Below are 21,117 nucleotides of genomic sequence, written 5' to 3'. Positions count from 1 at the left end.
ATATATTATATATATATGGGGATTTATATATGTGAAATTTTGGACAATTATCTCTAGAGCTGCAGATTGAAAGTGGCAATTCCACTCGACATATTGTCACATGATATTTGCATCCATGTGTATTATTAGGAACATGTCAGAAGAGACTGAAAAGAATGTACACCAAGTGCAGTCCATGCCTTTGAAATATTTTAAAGAGAAACACTGTTTTTAGTTTGCAGTTTTATATTGCCAATATTTGAGTCCTTCTCACAGGCTGGAAGGTCAATAAAGTTTACAAACAATACCATATAGAAAGGCAGAATGCTAAAATTCTGGGGTGTCCTTCAAAAATAATTTGCCAGTGGCACGTACTACACTGTATTTCAAAAGATAGTATGCTTTTTTTCCCACCTTTTAAAGCACCAAATAATCCTCCAGTGGACCTTTTAAATTTATCTGTAAAGCAATCATGCCATTTTAGTTAAATGAAAAGGATTCTCTATAGCGTCGTCATTCCTAAAAATACTTGGAAGGACTGGTTTGAAAACTAGTGTAAGATAGGTGCAAGAAGATTTCTTTCGGATTCAACTCCTGTGAATCAGTTTCTTCTGTTTCTTCTTCTGAGGGACAGAAGAACATTTCTGTCCTCTGCCTTTGAAGTAGGGCTGTTAGGGTTAGACCACTAGGAGGCAGCACAGAACTGGAATCGGGAGCAGTGGGCTTGGTCCTGCTCATCCCCAGCTCATCGCTGCCCCTTGATTGTCATCCAGACTCTTCGGTGTCCTCGTCATAGCCATGCCAGGATTCTGGCAGATCTACTGTTACCGTTTTAGGGTTTTGTTGAGGCTGTGACCCACTTAGAGGGCTTGAAGTGCTAGGAGATGTGGGCTGGGAACCCAGAAGTGGGTCACCCCAGGTCTATGTGTTTGAGAAAAGATGGAGCCGCCCGGGGAGGCTCCATTCTAAGACACACTGTGTGGGTCCAAGATCAGTGGGAGGGTAGGGACAGGGAGGGACTCGGAGCACAGCCAGGGCATGCTGCTTCCCCTTACATATAATGGGGGATGTGATGTGGCCAATTTTATCTGTGGGGCACGTGCAGATAAATATCAGTTTGTTAATTTGTAAGGAGACACGACTGTCTCAGGGGTCAGAGCATTCATATCTCTGTGATCACAGCCTTCTCTCCCTTTGGGCGGGTTCACATGAAAAGCAAACAACAATCAGATGGTTGCAGGGCGACAACTGTTGACCAGCAGCCAGATATGACCCTTCTGTCTCCCATAGACCGTCTTGGTGGGACCAGAACATTTGAAGTCTGACGGGCAAGCCCCCTTTCTGTTCTTGGTGTGATATAGACTCCGCCCACCAGTGCTGTTTTGTGACATTAGTGTTTCCCACAGGCCTGGGAAAACAGGGGTCATGTGTCTCAAAAAGAACCCAAACAAACAATCCCTGGTTTCTCTTCTGACTTAGTACCGGTGACGCGGTGGTGTCACCGAGCGGTGGCGCAGCTGAATGGTGAAGGGGTTCTGGCACTGGAGCCAGACGGCCTGGGTTCAGAGCTTGGTGCTGTGAGCTGCTATGGGAAAATCACTTCATCTCTCTGTGATTCCACTTTCTTCGTCTCTAAAATGGGGAGAATAGTAATATCTGTGTTCCAAACCTGTCATCGAGATTCAGTGAGTTGGGGGGTAGGGTAGAGCTCAGTGGGAGAGTGTGTGCTTAGCATGCATGAGGTCCTGGGTTCAATCCCCAGTCCGTCCATTAAAAAGAAAAAAGTAAATAAATAAATAAACCTAATTACCTCCCCCCCAACAACAACAACAAATGGTTATATTTTAGAAAGATTAAATGAGTTAACAGCATTTGACATAGTGCTCACCACATAGGGAGTACTTCCCAATTTTAGCTATTTTAAGCACGTCCTTGCCTGTTTTCTTTGTAAAATCTTTGTGACCTTAATGAGCCTAATACATGTAATGATTTACTGTGTTCCATAACGAGGTGGATTTATAACAAGTCAAGTATTTAAGATATACATGCTGATTACTCGGTTGACATAGCTAATCTTTTTAACAGTGGTATTGGTTATTACTATTGTCATTGGAATGAATTACAATGAGAAAAGCAAACTTTTTTTAAAATTAATGAACATGCATTCGTTAGGTGCAAAGGATATAGGTATCTACCCCTGGTTGAAGTCTTTTTCAACTTGAGCCATGGCCTTCAGAGAGAAACCTCTATTGATCAGTTCCAGAATTCTGCCAGGGAGAAAGAGAGGCCAGAACAAGAAAGCCTTGGGGACCTGTTTGGCATGCATTTCAAAGTCCAAGGTGAGCTTTCTGCAGAAGTGTGTCAGGGTGTGTTTGTCCTGTCTTATTCCTATTCCCACCATAGGGTCAGAGTAATTAAGGAAACCAAATGATTCCTAACTACCAGGTAAAAGTTGCAAAATAAAAGAGAGGACAATTTTGAATCACATAGATGGAACTCAATTTAGCAATTTTACGTAGATGCAGTTGGATTGGCTTCTTTTACAGTTGTTTTTGAAACATTTAATTCATGTAAAATATATTATTCCAAGCCATTTTTTAACCTCATCTTTTAAGAGCTTAGGATTTAATAAGCAGCAAGCTCAAAATGTAGTCAAATATGTAAATCGTTTGTACAAATAATCAATAATAGGATTTATTAGAGAACAGAATAGCCGGTGTAACACTTAATCTTGAGTAAATGAATAATTTGTGAAGGACTTCATGGCTTTTCAAGACGTTTATAATCACATGGTTAGATTTAGATCCGTGCCTTGGGTAATTTTGGGATATAAAATAATAAAAATACTATAGGATGAATTTTTGAATTTGAGGATGTAAAGAGCATGATTGATGCTGTGAAATCATTGTTTTAATTATAATTTCTTTAGCTGTTGGACTATATCCACTGCTTCTTAATGCCAACTTCTGTAATTTGAAATATTCTCCTGACATTCGTCTCTGCTTCTAGCACCTTCTGCCTGCTACTTTACGTTCCTAGAGTTACACATACATACCACGAGGGGCAGGTCGACAGGTACTGCCATTAAAAACAAAAACAAAAACAAAATCAATGTCCATTTTTTCCTGTTTTTCAACAAAGGTGTCTGTATGGATGGGCTGAAGAACTCCCTCCTGCTGAAATTAATGAGAGCACGCTAGAGTTTTCAGAAACAGATGCCCGCTGAGCACCCAGAGGCAGCGCCCTAGGTCACAGCGCCTCAGTGCATCTTCAGGGACCAGGTTTGGTTCTCAGCTTGCTGGGTTCTGAAGCTCAATTTGGTCCAAGTATCTAGATAATCAGTTTCTTGGGGGCTCACGTTAAACAAATCATCCCAGACTGACGTGTAAATCAAAATCCTAATTAATTAGGTGGCAGTGAAAAGTGTGCATTCTTTCCTTGTTACCGTGATATTGAAGCTGGCTGGGGATGGTGTCTCATTTTTGTGACCAAGGTGCTTAGTGCAGTATTTCTCATGTAGCAGCCATTCAATAGGTATTAGCTAAATTTTAAAAAAGAAGGAAGGGACGAGAAGGAGGAAGGAAGGAAGGAGTAACATTGAGGAAGAGATGTGGTTCAAATCATAAAAGCTTGGGATGTCATCCCACCTCCTCAGAAACATGCCTGTGATATTCTAGTTAATATTAGTTCACACTGGTTTTTCAGATTCCATTTTTATCTCTTGAGAAAAAGAAAAAGAATTGATGATTTTAGCCTCCTTGATTTTCAGCCTTCTTCACTTCCCTTTATAACTTAGTCTTTCTTCAGACAGATTACAGTGTAATTGATAAAGTGTCAACTTTTCCAGGGAGTCAACCCTGGTCAGCTAGCTCAGACTTTCCAAGGCTCCCCGGTACATGTTAGTAACAGTTCCTTTGTTCTTAGAGGTTATCTCTTCCAAATTCAGGGTCCCCTTCCTTACCTGGATGTATCACCCACAAAGAGCATCTGAAAGAGAAGCTACTGTTTCATGGAGTAGACAGTTTATTTCCACACAGCTCCTTCCCCTTTCCGCAAAGAAAAAAAAAAAAAAAAAGGCAATGGTAATTGAATGTGGATGGCTGGTACCCCTCAACAAGAAAAGGAAAAAAAAACCTCATTTCCAATTTATACATGTTTATATTTGAAACAAATTGCTACTTGTTACTTCAGAATTATGCATATGTGTTGACAAAACTAAGCTCATCCTGTCTGACTCTTGAGACCCAGGGTTTTGTGACCATTTTCCAAGTGAAAAAAATTTCAAAGTCCAATAGGTTTCTCATTCTGTTTCTTGGCCCAAACCGGGACTGTGCATATCTGAAACAAAACAAAGAACTGCTCCTCTGACAGCTCAAGGCTTCCATGGCTCCTGGCTGATCAATTGCCTGAACAGCTCTGAACCCTGCTTAGAAAATGTGCAGGAGTTTTAGGACCAGATGGTGTCCCTGGAGGTTGCGAAGGAATCTTGTGGACCCTGTTTTGGGGTCACAGCCTCAAACACAGTATTGAGTTGGGAGGGAGCATGCACAGAAGTCAGACTTCCTCATCGCTTTCTTTCCCAGCAAATGCCTAGGGAAAGTTAGTGTACTTAACTGTTAAGTTTACTGCTATTACCTTTATTATTAATGCTAAAAGTAATAAAGACAAGGTTGAGAATCACAATCGTGTGATGATGCTAATAATAACTAATATTAATCAAAAGTCTATTCGGCCAGGTCTTCCCCTAGGATTTTACAGACATTATCTCATTTAATCTTCAGAACAACTCTGTGAAATTTTGTCTTTCTCATTATACAGATGAGAAAATTGAGACTTAGAGGGTGAAAAAAAAAACTTGCTTAAGATCACACAGCAATAAAGTGGCACATCCAATGTTGGAGTTTTATTTATTTTTCTTCTTTGTTTTGTTTGTAATGGAGGCATTGAGACTGAACCCAGGACCTCCCTCCTGCGCGCTAAGCATGCTCTCTTCCCACTGAGCTATACCCTCCCTCCCTGGAATTTTAGATTGTTTGACTCTAGTTTCTTAGACTAGTAGTTTGGGGCTCTCCTATCTTAAATCCTAATAGGGAAATGTTTTGGATGACACATGCCACCAGGAGAATCTCAGATTCCTAAAAATCTCATTAGATTTCTTCTTAGATGTCCCTTTTGGTCCATCTTGACTTATCTTGGGGAAGCTATGTATGTCTAGCTAGCCCTCCTAGCTCACCTGTATTTATACTCCGCTAAACTTTTTATCCTTTTGGGATGGACGTCCACCCTATCAAAGGGAAAAGAGGGAACACAGACGAGGTAGAAGGTAGATCAGTTAATCGTGTTACCATAACAGCTTTGGGTACAGCTGAGAGACTTAGAAACTAATGTACAAAATTAAGCTTCAGGATTACCTACTTCTTTAGTCTTTCATTCATCTGGATATAATGAGATGAGTCAACCAGTAGCCAAATCCCACTTACAATTGTGATTGTAAGCATTAGGAGGAAAAACTTCATATATCATACTTCTGCCATTTTTACCCTAAGAACGTTTGGTTTACGCTTTCTTTTTAAGATGGAATTTTGTAAGTGCAATATGTAAACAGTATTTACTTGATAGGAAACAATTGTTCTCCAGTTTTTTAGTATCGACTCAATTTTTTAAAGTGTTCATAAAGGCAAGCTAATATAGAATTGCCTTCATATCTATTTTTTCTTTTATTTTGCTTTTCTGTGACTTTGTAGAAATTAGCAATATGAATAACAGAAAAATATGCAAATAAGAGTCTATAATTATATCTAGAGAAGACAACCTACAGTTTCCCTTGGTATTTCTTTCTTGAATTTTTTAGAGTTCATTGAAGGAATTACCATCTAATATCTAAATACGGTTCCTGTGCTTGAGTCGTATTTCCTCCTGTTCTCTAACTGTAGAGACAGTATTTTGTTTGCCATAGGACCAGGAAAGGGTTAACTTACGTGCGATGAGATGTTCTGACCTTTATATATATGAAGAAGACCCAGAAATCAAATTTTAATAGGCCTCCAGATTTGGACAGCAATCTAAGATTTTCTCTATAGCAACAATTACACACACCACTGATCTGAGATCAAATATTTATGTCTTCCCCTACATGCTAGAGAACTAGCATTTTGCCAGTTACTGTTATTACCAGGGTAATTCAACAGAGGGCAAAAGAGACTAAAAATATCATTTCACAGTGGAAACTGGAAGAGAAAGCAATAAGAAGCCTGGAAAAGATTAAGCACAATTGGAAATGACTCTATACAATTGGAAATAAAATACAGTATTTGAGTAGATTTTTTTTAAGGCTGTAATTTTAACTTCTACTAAAGTACTCTTGTTTTGCCCACCACTGAAACACACACAAAAGAAGACAAAAAAGCCTGATGCTGGCAGGAAACAAAAGCTCTTCCTTATTTCTTAAAAGTACTTCCTCTTCCAGATATATATTGTTCGAAGAAGACTCTTCCATTATGCCTTTGGGAAAAATGTAGCCATTAAAAAAAAAATGAAATATAGATTATACTTTCCTTTGGAAAAACATTGTTTCCTTTGGTGTCTAACATAGAAAGCAGTAACAGAGTATATTCTACTCATGCAGGAAGGGACCCCACTAAACAATACCAATGTCTCACCCATCTTAAAGAGCAGAAGCTTTGCCTTTGTCATCACCACCACCACGGTCACCACATTACCGGCTGCTATGCTGTAAGACCTTTTGGAGGTACAATCTTGCAGCCAATTCTAAGTTCTTTTCAAGAACTGCTATGGGTATAGAGCTGCCATGAAGAATTCATCATTTAGGAACTTACATTAAGGATTATATTGCCATTCTTACATGACTTTATTTCTTTTCTGTTCCCATTTCTGGTGATTTTATTTGGTTCCAGAGAAGCTGTCAAATTCTGTTATTTCTTCCTATTTGGCTCCAAATTCCTCCCCAGGGCCTCTTCAGTCTCCACTGGGGCTTCTAAACTGGGGATGGCTCCAATGAGAATATGATCCCTGGGTAGAGTGCCTGAATACTCCAAATGGGTAGATAGAACCAGAGACAATAGAAGATAGCTAGTAATAAAAGGCAATTCTGAGTGACAGAATGGTTACTGGCCAGGATTCAGAAAAGAGAGAGAACACTGGCTCTGCCGGTACCTGGGAATATTTCGTGGAGAAGGGTCTTAAAGTAGGAATAAGAGTCCTAGATGACCAAGACTAAAGGGAAGTTGATCTCCAGATGATGTAAACAGCTAATGTGAAGGTTTGTGGTGTGGAAGGAGTAAGGATGCTCATGGAGTGATAAAAAATCTGTCTGTCTGTGTTGGGTGTTCATGAAGACAAAAAGTAGGAGATAAGAGTGGAAAAGCAAGTTGTCGCAGGCCTTGAATGGCAGGCTGAGGTCTGAACTTTATTCTCCATTCGTGTGCGAGTTGTTGAAGATTTCTAGGATAGGGAAGTGATGGGATGGAGGTGTTATTTTAAGAAGTTTAACGTGGAAGCAAACTACAGAACGGATGTAAGAGGAACAGAAATTCCCTCCCTGGAATGGGAAGACACATTCAGAATTCCTACAAAATGCCAGACGTCATTCATTCATTAGTAGACCTTTATCGAGTGTTATGTGCTAGGCACCGTTCCAGGCCCCAGGAATACAGTAATTAGCAAAGGTGGGGCCAGATTGTGTGGGGCCTGAAGGTCAAACAATTTGAAGAGCCCTCTTTAAGAAAAAAGGTACAAAATTACAAATACAAAATTAAATATAGGCAGAGAGTGGCCAAGATGGTAGAGTAGGGAAACTCTGAGCTTATCTCATCTCACAGGCACAACAAAATTACAACTATTTACAGAACAATTTTTGATGAGAAAGACCAGAAGGCCAGCAGAAAAGATCTTCTATGACTAAAGATACAAAGAAGGAACCACAACAAGACGAGTAGGAAGGGCAAAGTCATGTTATAGTCAAGATCCAAGTCCCTGATTGGGTCACCCACAAATTAGGGGAGGATAATTACAATTATAGAGATTCTCCCTGAAGAGTGAGGGGTCTGAGCCCCACTTTGAGCTCCCAAGACCAGGAAAATAGGTGAGGGAGATCAAGAGGTACAAGCTTCTAGCTTCAAAATAAATGAGTTACAAGTTTGGAATGCACAGTGTGGGGAATACAGTCGGTAACTATGCAATATATTTGTCTGGTGACAGTAACTAAATTTATCACGGTGATCACTTTGAAATGTATAGAAATATTAAAATCACTCTGTTGTGAAACAGGAACTAATGTTGTAGGCATTTCTACTTCAAAAACAAACACTTTGTTTTTGTTTGTTTGTTTGTTTTTGTTTTTGTTTTTTAGATTCCACATATGAGCAATCTCATATGGTATTTTTCTTTCTCTTTCTGGGCTTACTTCACTTAGAATGATATTCTCCAGGAGCATCCATGTTGCTGCAAATGGCATTATGTTGTCGGTTTTTATGGCTGAGTAGTATTCCATTGTATAAATATACCACATCTTCTTTATCCAGTCACCTGTTGATGGACATTTAGGCTGTTTCCATGTTTTGGCTATTGTAAATAGTGCTGCTATGAACATTGGGGTGCAAGTGTCATCCTGAAGTAGATTTCCTTCTGGATACAAGCCCAGGAGTGGGATTCCTGGGTCATATGGTAAGTCTATTCCTAGTCTTTTGAGGAATCTCCACACTGTTTTCCATTGTGGCTGCACCAAACTGCATTCCCACCAGCAGTGTAGGAGGGTTCCCCTTTCTCCACAGCCTCTCCAGCATTTGTCATTTGTGGATTTTTGAATGATGGCCATTCTGACTGGTGTGAGGTGATACAAACAAAAACAAAGAGTAAATACAGGACAGAAATAGACTCACAGACAGAGAATACAGACTTGTGGTTACCAGGGGGGTGGAGGGTGGGAAGGGATAGACTGGGATTTCAAAATTGTAGAATAGATAAACAAGATTATACTGTATAGCACAGGGAAATATACACAAAATGTTATGATAACTAACAGAGAAAAAAATGTGACAATGAGTGTGTATATGTCCATGAATGCCTGAAAAGTTGTGCTAAACACTGGAATTTGACACAACATTGTAAAATGATTATAAATCAATAAAAAATGTTAAAAAAAAAAAAAAACAGGTAGAAAAAGAGATCAGATTTGTGGTTCCCAGAGGTGGCGGGGACAGGTTGTGGGGAGGGGGAGTTGGATGAATGCAGTCAAAAGGGACGAACTTAAAGTAGTAAGATACATAAGGACCAGCAATGTAATGTACAACCTGATACATATAATTAACATGGCTGTATGCTGTATATGAAAGTTGTTCAGAGAGTAAATCCTAAAATTCTCGTCACAAGGAAAAAAATTGTTCCTGTTTCTTTAATTTTGTATCTATATGAGATGATGGATGTTCACTAAACTTGTTTTGATAGTCATTTCATGATATAAGTCACATCATTGTGCTGTACGCCTTAACCTTATATAGTGTTCTAGGTCAATTTTGTCTCAATTAAACTGGAAAAATAAATATCTTTTGGTTTTGAAAGTAAAAGTAAAATTAAAGATAGGGCTTTTGAAGAGGTGCATACAAGTGAGGGTCTCTGAGCATAAACCTCATGACTTCGTTGGGAAATCTCCATCTGGTTGACGAGACAGACGTAGTACCTGCCTTCTTGAAGCTTATGTTCTAGAGGAAGTGAGAAGGAAAGATAGACGATAAGCAAGTAAATAAATAGATATTTTTCAGAAAGTGATACTTTCTTTGAAACCAAAAAAAAAAAAAAAAAAAAGGCATGATAGAGAGTGGAGTGGAGGGTAGGACAAGGAAGGAGCAGTGGAGGGTAGGACAAGAATGGGCTGTCTGGGAAGGCTTTCTGGGCATGTGGACACATTCCGGGCAGAGGTCCTGGTGGACGTGCTAACGCCGCATGTATGAGGGACAGATACAAGCCAATATGGTGGATCATGGTGAGCAGAATAGAATCTGAGATCCAAGATGGGGGCAGGAGCCTGATCCTGGACAACTTCACAGGCTGCTGTGAGGAGGAGCTGAATTTAATTGTAAGTGTTGCAGATAACCATTGCTATATAACAAAGCACCTCAAAACTTAGCATGTTAAAACAGTAACAGTTTTATTATCCTTCACAATTCTGGGCGTTGACCTGGCTCAGCAGCTGGGTGGTTCTCCTGAGAGACGTGATTCATTGGAGGCTAGCTATTGCAGAAGCCTTTCACTTTTTAAAGATCACTCGGCTGTGGAGAACACAGTGTAGGAAGACAAGAATAGAACCAGAGAGACCAGTTAGGAGTTACTGGTAATATCCTGATAAGAGGTGGTGGCTGTTTGAACTACGGTGGTTGCTTTGGATGTAAAAAGAAGGAGATGAACTTGTACATGGGGTGAGAAAGGTATGTTCACCCTAGAGTTAAAAGCATGTCTGGCACACGGCGAAGTAAAAAGTAGAGCAAGGTATTAGGACTTTGTCATCAGGGAGTTATCGAAGATTCCTTGAGCAGGAAATTGATAGAATGAAAGTAGCGCTCTAAGGAGATTCGTGTGGGATTCAGGTAGAAGCAGAGTGCAGGAGAGGCCAGCAGATCTGAGACAGGGGATGGGTTCGCAAATCCATTCTCCCCATGGTCCAGGAATTAGATGCTCAATCCTAAATCGTAGTGTAGAGGGTGCAGGTGAAGCAATGGGAGAGAAGAGCCTGGATAGGAATGGGCCGTTGGAGAGGGAGAGAGAGAACTGAGGGTCAAGGGCAAATTTTTTTAGAAATTTGAATCTGTAAAAATGAGAGCTGCTAAAAGAAAGGAGGTGTTTGTTACAATCAAAGGCTACAAAGTGTGGTCGGAGTATATAAATGCTGAGTTTGCCAACCAGGAGATCATTAGCAAGCTTTTATCTATTTATCTATTTATTTGTTTATTTCATTGACATATAGTTGATACACAATGTTGTGTTAGTTTCTGGTGTGTAGCATATTAATTCGGTAATACATGTATGTGTTCTTTTTCTTATTCTTTATCATTATAGGTTATTATAATATATTAAATATACTTCCCTTTTAGAACGCACTATGGAATGATGAGATCAAAGATAGGAGACAAGATTTCAGGGACTAAGAAAGAGTAAAAGAAGAAAACAGGTTTTGTGGTGACTGTGGCCCAGAGAAATACCTTATATTTAGTGATTATCCATCAAGTGCAGAGGGGAAAAAAAGAAAAAGTGCATGTTTTACAATGAGAAGGCCAGCCTTAAAGGCACCTAGGATTTTGAGTTATCAACTGATGCGATACATCACTCTATTACAAGAATTGAATTTACTTATGAAGATGAAAAAATAAAAATAAAAACAAACAAAGCTTGCCATGTTGTAGAGACAGTAGGTCAAAATGGACATGACATTTTTTCTGTTCTAAACTAGAAAGACAGTTCCTCTGCTTTCAAAAATAACCACTCTTTCTTTCTTTGCCAAGAAAATGAAAACACGGTTTATTCCTTTTTCATCCTCAGAAATAGTTTCAAGGGTCCCTGTTTGTAGGGGTGATGGGGACAAAGAAACTTTTTATTTAAAAAAAAGCCATTTCACTCCGTATGATTGACTCTTCCTGCATTATCCAATTTTAACCAGACCTATGGTTTGCTGCACTGTCCTATCTTTAAAAGATCTCCTCTTAACAGATTTGGCAAAGAGATGGCAGTTCTTTGAAGTGACTGTATTTTTTCTTTCTTCTGTAACTTGTTTAACAAGTCGTTCACATGAGTCACAAGGCCAGGCTGCTGCAAGTCTGAGATATTTCCAAGAAAACTGGGGGAAAAAAATATTGGTATCTATAGGAAGAAAAGTTGATGAAACAATGCCCCTATGTTTCTGAGAAGTTGCGATTCCAATTGCTTGCTCCTAAATTATAATAATAAAATTATTATTATTATTATTATTATTATTATTATTATTATTATTATTATTATTATTATTATTCTGCACTGCAGAGAAATGGTTGGAGAGGCAGGTTTCTTTAGCTCTTGTGTCTAAAAGAGAGTGGCACGGTATTGGATTCAAGCAAGTCTAAGTTTGAATTCCTGCTTCATCACCTACTAGCTATGCCAGAGTCTGCTGACTACTCTAAATGCTCATTGTCAACTTACGTTTTACTAAAATATCCTACATTCCATCAGAGCACATGGCTGCCCAGCTATAGACTACATTTCCCAGCCTCCCTTGCAGGTGGGTGTGGCCAAACACCTAAGTTCAGATAGTAGGATGTGAGCAGAAGGGATTTCCACAATTTCTAGGACATCTCCTTCAGAACAAAGCTACTTGCCCCGTGTATTTTCTTTTCCGTTCCCATGGGTTGGACCACGTACATGGTGGTGACTCAGCTTTAGCCATGCAGGAGACGGCAGTAGCAATGGAAAGGGAACCTGGGACCCTTTATGGAACAGAGCTGCTCCAACAACCTGAAATGCTCACATTGGGGCTGTTGAGAAATAAACATGAGTTTATTTAATGAAGTCATATATTTTCTGGTCTCTTCATTACAGCAGTTCAGACTATATCCTCAAAAATACACTTGTTAAGAAGTCCTTCGTGTTTAACCCCTCTGAACATCAGTTTCTTCTTCTGTAAACAGGATAATGCCTACATCATACCCTTGTTGTGAAGACTAAATGAAGAAAAGCACAGGAGGACCAGAGCCTGGCAGATGAAAGGTACCTGATAGATACATGTTATCTTCCCTTCAGCCACTTAGGAACATGTATTTATGCACCTTTTCAATGAATCTAGACAGCACAGAGACTGAATGTCAAACAGCTGAGTAACATGGTTTGCACTGTATAGGAGACACTGTAAGACACTCCACGTGATGTTTGAATAAACTCAGGAAATAATTGTGTTAATCAGATGAGTTCCAGTTGATCCAGCACAAGGTTCCCTGTTCAATCTCCTGTGCCAACACAGTGCCTGGCACCTCGTAGACTCTTAGTTAATATTTATTGAAAGAACAGCTACTCCACAGACCATTCAGAGCGAAGGTCATGAGTGCTCAGGAATCCTGAGTGACAACACTCCTGTTGTGAGGATCAGTGGATGCTGTGTATGTGGGAGTCCCGAGCAAATGCATGACGTATGTATACAATAGGCACTCACAGGTGTTCATCAGGCCATAAGCTTCTCAAGGACCAGTTCTGTCTTGTTCACCCCTGTATCCCAAGCGCTTAGCACATACTAAGACAAAATGTTTGTCGAGTGCGGAGAACACCGGTATAAAATGTGAGTTAGCTGTCCTTATCTTGATCACTCCCCTGCCCTCCCCCTGACCCAAGGAAGGAGGAAGCTGACGGGCAAAGTGAAGCAACTTGCCCAAGCTGACTCAGTTTAAAAGGAGCAGAGTCAAGATTCGCACCGAACACAGGCTTTGCTGGGTCCACCTTTTGAGGTCTTTTTACTTTCAACCTAGAGAAATCCTCGTTTTTGAGAGCAGACTTTGAGATAAGAAAGATATCTGTGCACCAGTGGATGAAGAAAAAACAAGCTGAAGGAGAAGGAAGTTTGATTTTTTTTTGTTTATTTTACAGATTTGTGTAAGTATTACACAACCCTTCCAGCAGCAGTAATTTTTCCCATTCCTCGCTTCTGAGAGGGTATGCACTGTTTTAAAGTACTCCTACCCCCCATTTTATTCCAATGGCCTGTGATGTAACTAGAACTTTTGGAACTTTATAGAAAAAAAATCTAAATAATTTTCTTTAAAAAGTCTTGGTTAAATGGCCAGATGAACAAGTCTCCAGCCGTTAGCCCTGGGTGGTGTTTACACTAGAGGGGAGACAAAGGAAGAAGCCAGCAGCCGGGCTGTCCTGTTCTCACTTGAGCTGATTTGCAATGCCCTTTACGCTTTCATCATAAATATCGGAGCAACAGAGGAGTCACTGCTCTTCAGCAAGAGGATCAGCAGAGCTAATTTCCCTGTGCCTTCGTTGGCTTGGTTAGGACTGACTCAAGACGAAATTCTGAAGAGGGCAGGGTTTTCCTCCTCAACATAACTTCCCTCCCAACTTACCTACTCAGCTGTTTTTGGAGGCTTTTTTTTTTTTGCAACCATCTGATGAGATACTGGCTGACTAGGTTTTGGTTGGGTGCTTTTGCAGAGCTATTTGCATATTAAAATGGCAGGTGGGGATGCAAATTTCCAGATAAAAATCTTGTCTCTGTTTCGATTCAGAAATGCTTCCTCTATGCTACCTTTGGACTACTGGCTGATTTGGGAAAAAAACTAAACTTGTAACGGACCATCCTTCCATATTTCTTCTCAAGATCCACCTCAACTCAAAAAAAAAATTAATGCTAATTTGTATTAAACATCATCTGTGTATATGTTCCCAGGTTTACAAGTATTATTTGTAAATATTATACTGGGTCTGAGACATCCATGATAGTGTGTACTTTAGTAACACTTTTAATTAGTACTCTTTTCTTTCCGTCTTCTTTCTTTCATTTTAACCCCTTCCTTCTCTTACCATTTGTTCCTCTTTTTCTCTAACCTGAATCACATAGGTAGACTCGGTTCAGAGTGGGCATTTGGAAACCATATTAATTCCTGTCCAGTTCTGTCCCTGGATGTGGGAAGAAGATGCTCTTAGGTCTTGCCATCCTGAGTCTGAACTTGCGGACACTCTTTGGTGAGAAGCTGTCGCCACAAAGGACAGTCGTAGAATCTGCCTTCAATCCTGATTGGTTCTCTAGGGCCATGACTGCATCTGTACATGAATGCTTTGCACCCATGCAGATGTCACAGCCACCCCACAGCTACCCCAGCTGGTGGTGAGATACACGGACAAAGAAGACCGTGCCCTGCGCAACCTTCCCTCATCTGAACCTTGTGTCTTCCGAGGTTTGCGTTAGATCTTGATAGAAAAAAAGAAGTTGTTCTCAAATTAGAACCTATAAGAAAAGATAATAAGGGAAATGCATTTGAGGAAGGGGAGAGCTGGGGAGGTGGAAGAGGGTTTAAATTGTTGACTTAGTGAAAAGAGGAGAAAAAAGTATCATGGAGCCAGTGACATTTTGGAACTTGCAGGCCTTTGATTAAAAAAACAAACAAACACTAAGCCTCTTTTCCATTTTCTTACCTCTCTGTGCATGAGAGACCAGAGTGGGAGCGGCAGGGAAGGGTACACAGAGCGGGCTGGGGGCAGCCCAGGGACAGAAGCGTCGAAGGGACGCAGATTTAGGTCAGAGAAATTCCTCATGAGAAAGAAGCTGTGTAACTTCCTCCTTTCACACCTAGTTTTTTAAATGGAGTCGGTTTTCCACTTGGAGGAGGTGTGACAGCACCCAACAGCTGGTCAAACCAAACTGTGCCGAACGTGGTACTAAATGAGCGTAAAACAAACTTCCTTAGTAATCCGCGCATGCAATCTGTACATAGAAAAAGAATGAATATTCTCCAAGTTGATTTCAAAATAGAAAATATGTCATACATTTATGATTATTTAGGGACACTATACTTTGCCTAAATTACTAGACAAAAACTTTGCTATTGGTTAGAAAGTTCATTTGAATTCTGTTGCCTGGTTGAGCTCTCACTTCTGGAATCCAAGAAATGGACAATAATTCCTTATTGCCTGCACAGTTGTTCCCCTTCCAATGGTAGGGTTGGAATCCACAGCCAGCTCTCCTGCGCCTTTGACACAGCAACCAGTGACAGCTTCACTGGGGACAGCCTTTGGAGGAGCGAGGGACACAGCACATCTGATGATCAAGGATGAGGCGGCGCCACCCTGCAGAAAACACAATGTGCCATCCATGGCTTCGCTGTTGGGTCAAACAGGAGACACTGTTCTATATGTTTATAGAGATTTTAAATTCTTTTCACATATGCATACCCCATAGAAGGTTTTGCCTCTGTTATTGGAGCATATTGTATGGAGCACAGAAAGAGCCCAGTAGTGTTTTATATTCTCCCACCAATTTGAAAAGAGGACCCCATGCTCAAATACGGTTAAGACATGCTTTGTTAAATAAAAATAAACAGAATTTGTTTCAAGAGGGCTTCTGTGAGGCCTTGTCTCAGAGGGGCACGGTGCGGAGTAATGTATTTGGCCACCAAACTCTATTTTCTCCCCCTCCCCTCTCCCTCCCTCATCCTCTTCCTCCTCCTCCTCCTTCTTCTTCTTTTTAGTTTTTTTAATTTTTTTTTCTTTTAACCAGGACCCATCAAAGGACTAGAATCCTAAGCTGAAAGGTTGCTCTAGAGGATCAATATGTCAGTAATTCAACAAACCTTTCAAAACCAGTCAGAGAGCAACACTCAGTAAGCACCTATTATGTACCAGGCACTGTCCTAGCTGTTGGCACTAAAGGTGCTGGAGAGGTTGGAGATGCTGAAAAAGTGTGGAGAATGAGGCTTGAGGTATACACACAGGACCTCAAGTCATGAAAAGGTTAGCCACTGTCCACAGTGCTATGGGAATCCCTTGGGGAATTTGAAAGGAGTGATTCCTTCTGATTTTCACATCGGGGGGATCATTTCTGACCACAAGAGGGAGAACGGATTAGAAAGAAGAAGAAAACTGGTAAGGAGGCTTCAGCAGGAATCCCCGTGAGAGAGAGCTGCAGCAAATCCAGCAGTCCCACACCGCCGGAATATTCAGCCTTCTGATCTCACCACTTCTGTTCAGTCGTGTCCTCACTGTTTCATCTTTTGGATCCTATAATGCATTGTTGAAAGATCCCCTTGCTTTTATCATCAACTCCCACCATCTCTCTCTGTTGACCTTGCAAAATTCAACCCTAGTCATATTCAATTGTACACCTAGGTGATATATGGACCCGAGTATCAGAATGTGCCTGGAAAAACAACAGGACCATGCTAGCAGGTTTCACTTTCAATTCACGGCCTCATGTGGGTCTCTGGTCATCCTATGCTGTTTCCCTAGTTTGTTTACTTTCCAGCTGTCTTAGATACAATTTCAGAGCTTCTCTCTGCTTAAACCTCCTTCCACGTTCTCATCCCCTGCTCATGACCTGTGTTTTCTATTCGAGAAAATCAAAATTATCAAAAGATGGCTTCCAGACCTTGAAGACATTATATTAAGTGAAATAAGACAGTTGTAAAAACAAACGCTGTATGATTCCATGTATATGAGGCATCTAAAGTTAAACTCATAGGAACAGAAAGGAGAAAGGTGTTCGCCAGGGGCTGGGGGAGGAGAAATGGGAGTTGTTCAATGAATATAGCTTTTCAGTTTTGCAAGATGAGAAAGTTCTAGAGAGCTGTTGCACAACAACGAATATACAGAACACTATGAAACACATACTTAAAAATGGTTAAGATGGTAAATTTTATGTTATATGTTTTTTACTCCAATTTAAAAAAATAGCTTTCAGTCTGCAACTTGGTCCGCTCCCAGCTGGGTGTACCATACCCACGCTAGTTCTCCTGTCCCTGCCGCTGCCTCCCGGCCATCTGGTCCCACGCACTTTCATACTCAGGCAGAGATGCCAGTGGGAACACATGAGAGATGTCCGTACAAATCTACCGTCCTAAGAGAACCTCAAGGCAGAGGGGAAGGTGAATGTATCGTGTGTAAAGCCTCAGAGCTCTCAAAGACTGCAGCCCAGACAGCAGCGGGAGTGGCCCCAGGAGCCCGTCACTGATGAGAAGATGCTGGGACTCCTGAAGACGTTTGAGGAAGATTCAAAGAATGCAATGCACGTGAAGGAGGACTGTCCAGTTCAGCACAGGAAGGGACAAACCTCGGCATCACCGACCAAGAACTGCGCCAGAGGACTTGGGAAGCAGAGCAAAGGTGACAGGCATGCTGCCCAGGGTGGATGAACTGACTTCTACCAAGGCCTGGAAGAAAGGGCAGAGACTCCGGCATTTGGCTCTTCCGTTCCTGGATGCTGAGAGGCCTCAGGGCCAGTTTGGAGAGAAAACTTAACGTTGAGCTGGACTCACCACTCCATTCTTGGGCACCATTTTGTCCCACGTCTTATGCAAAAGGACGTTTAACACGTGTCAGTAACATCCCAGTAGAGCACTCACTTTGAATTGGCTGCTAATTCTGTGAAATATTTTGTGATTTCTCACACGATAATCTTTGGGAGGGAGATGTGAATTTGCCGAAAATAACGAGGGAAAATCAACACATAAATAAGCAGTTATTTAGAAATACCCATTTGTGCAGACTTTTTACCTACTGAAACAGCTCTATCTCAGAAATAGAATATATATTCCAGAAGTTAGGTCAAGAGAAGGGACAGTATACACCAGGGGTTGGCAAACTCTTTCTGTAACGGATCAGATAGTAAATATTTTCAGTAGGCCATTGGGCTCAGTAAATGAGGCAAAGATACCAAGAAGGCTTAATTAGTTCTGTGAATTGACTACAGTCATAAGACATGCTTCTTCTGTCAATTATAAAAATATCTAGCAATGTTCTAGCAAAGGGGATTTTTACTCCATTTTCACTCACAAAATTATTTGTGAATTAAATGCGAGTGAAAATGAAGACTGTGCAGCCAGTCGAAGCGCCGTGGGGAGTCATGCCTGGATGTGGTTCATCCACTTCCCTAAACCACTGCTCTGGGCATTAGAGAAGTTATTTCTAACCTCTACGTTTGGGACTCTCATGGCATTTTATTCCCTGATCCCTCACCTAGCTTCACAAAGTGTTATATATTTTTAAAATGGGATTAAAATCAAAGTAACTTCGAGAGTTGTGTTATAGAAATCCATGTTGTCCCCTCCCCACCAGTAGTGATTTAGATTTTATAGTATTAAACTGGTTAAACTGGGCACATGAACATTTGAGGCTACTTGATATTTTCTATTCTGTGCAGCAGATGAGGACTAGCTATTGGCAAAGCTGTTGACCTTCACCCAATTTCATAAGCAAAAAACAAAAATAAACAAACAAAAAACCCACAGAATAAAAACCAAGAAGAAAAGTCTCTTTTTAAAGAAAGCATCCTGCTCACCACTAACCTCCCTATCCTCCCACTGTGGTTCTGACCCAATCCAGCAGTGCAGGCAGTTCTAACCCTAATTTTTAATTATTTTTTATTTTTTATTGACGTGTAGTTGATTTCCAGTGTTAGTTTCAGGTGTACCGCAAAGTGATTCAGTTATACGTATACATACATATATACTTTTTTCTTTTCAGAATCTATTTAATGTTATTACAGAAAATTGAATACAGTTCCCTGTACTATACAGTAGGTCCTTGTTGTTTAAATATTTCCTCTATAGTAACGTGTATTTGTTAATCCCAAACTCCTAATTTATCCCTCCTCGATCCTTTCCCCTTTGGTAACCATAGTTTGTTTTCTGTGTCTGTGAGTCTGTTTTTCTAACCCTAATTTTTGCCACAATCCTTCAAGAAAGGAAAACAATTCTGCATCAGGTCTTTGGAGACTGCCAGAGAGAGAGGCACTTTATATATCTCAGTCTGAAAATTTAGTAACTAAAAAAATTACCTGGATGAGCTCATTGCTTTCAAACAGGGCTACAGGTAATCTGGGCTAAATTGCCCTGCAAAAAATTCTGATCTCAAGTTTCTGCCTTCCCAATGTTAGAACTCTCTTTCCTCAGAACCCAGGTTACTATAGAATCAAAGAGATTAGAGATGACTACCTTCCCCTTTTACTTACTTATTTTTCTGTACATAAGAAAGATGGACCTTGGGGAATGACAAGGAATCAAAATGGAAACCAAAAAATCAGTTACAATCTGAGTCTGAGTTTATTGGAGCAAATCAACCCCGTCCTCGGTACCAGCTAGGAAACTTGACACATGTATTTGTCTTTCCTCATTAAACAGGGAACACAGGAAGGAGGAGTTTGCTTTCCCCAGGAGGTACAGTAAGTTCCAGGGGCCCCTTTTTAAGACGAGAAGCTGACAAGCCATCCTCATGTAGTGGGTGGAGCAACCAGCTTTAAATCCAAGCCTTGCTACTTACACATGTGCTGCTGGTTCTCGAGCCCTGTGCTCTTATCTAGAGGCAGTATAGCAAAGTGGTGAGAGGCACAGACCCTGGGGTCAGACTGCCCAGGTTCGAAGCTTGATCTAATGAAAAGATCTGGCGTTTGCCATGTAGCCTCATGATCTAACTTAGCACCAATAACGGTAGAACAGTCTGCCAGTGCACACCTCCTACTGTAATGCCGCATGAAAAACATAGCATCTTCTATGCCAGGTTCTTGCCCAAAATGTTCAACTAAAAGCCTCTGACTTAATGTCTGATCTATAGGAAATACTACACATTGAGCCATAGCGTTATGGGGAAAAAAAGTCATCACAGCTGTTCCGTTCTCTTGAAAAAGTCAAAGTCAGTGGGGAAAAAAAGTTGAGGAATATAATCAGTTGCAGTGTGTGAAATGTGACTGAGTACTTGTATAAAAGCCTCAGCCTTTAAAAGTCTCTGAGACTTGGATATATGGATTGGCTATTAGTTGGTATGAGGAAAACACTATGTGAATGTATTATTTATGTAGAGATGACATGTCATGAGGTCTGCAACATTAACTTGATTCAATGTAATATATGTAGAGAGACAAACAGATCAAGCAAATACAACAGAACATTCGCAATTGCTGAAGCTTGGTGGTGAATGGATAGATGTCTGTTACACTATTCTTTTAACTTTTCTGTATCTCGGAACGCTTTCAAAACAAACATTTGAGAGGAAAAAGATAGCTTCCGCAGCTCCTACCAATATATTTCCCAGTACACTTGCATCTGTATCCTTGTCTTCTCTACGGTGTTTGCGATGGAAGTTTTGTCTTGCTTTGTACAGCCAATATCTCCATGGTGGACTGGAGCCCATCAATTTCACTTATCTGAAGACAGTATGACAGTGAATTTCCCTCCTGTCTCCCACCTTAAACCTTTCCCTCTCTTGGCTCCACATACCCTTCTGTGTACTACTGCATTTCTCCACTACCTTATACAGAAAAATGCAACTCAATTTTGAGTGCCTACTGTGTGCTGGGAATATGGTAGTGAACAAAAGACAAAAGCACTGCTCTCATGAACTCAGCTTTTAGTTGGTGAGGACAGATAATAAACAGAATAAGTAAACAAATGATGTGGTATGTAA

The 21,117-nt window shown here is 40.6% G+C and overlaps 1 long non-coding RNA gene across 2 annotated transcripts in view; it reads left to right on the top strand.

Moving 5' to 3' along the window:
- LOC123619520 (uncharacterized) overlaps positions 1-18,986 on the top strand; it is a 108,294-nt gene extending 89,308 nt beyond the window's left edge. For both annotated transcript variants that reach the window (XR_012510628.1, XR_012510629.1), the window contains exons 6-7: positions 12,645-12,723; positions 14,567-18,986. This is a non-coding gene — a long non-coding RNA (uncharacterized LOC123619520). The remainder of the gene's footprint in view (positions 1-12,644; positions 12,724-14,566) is intronic.
- Positions 18,987-21,117: the final 2,131 nt, after the last annotated feature.

This window comes from Camelus bactrianus, chromosome 12, assembly GCF_048773025.1.
Source record: "Camelus bactrianus isolate YW-2024 breed Bactrian camel chromosome 12, ASM4877302v1, whole genome shotgun sequence".
NCBI classification, from domain to species: domain Eukaryota; kingdom Metazoa; phylum Chordata; class Mammalia; order Artiodactyla; family Camelidae; genus Camelus; species Camelus bactrianus.
The sequence above is the reverse complement of the archived record's forward strand: the minus strand, read 5'-3'. Positions and strand labels throughout refer to the sequence as shown.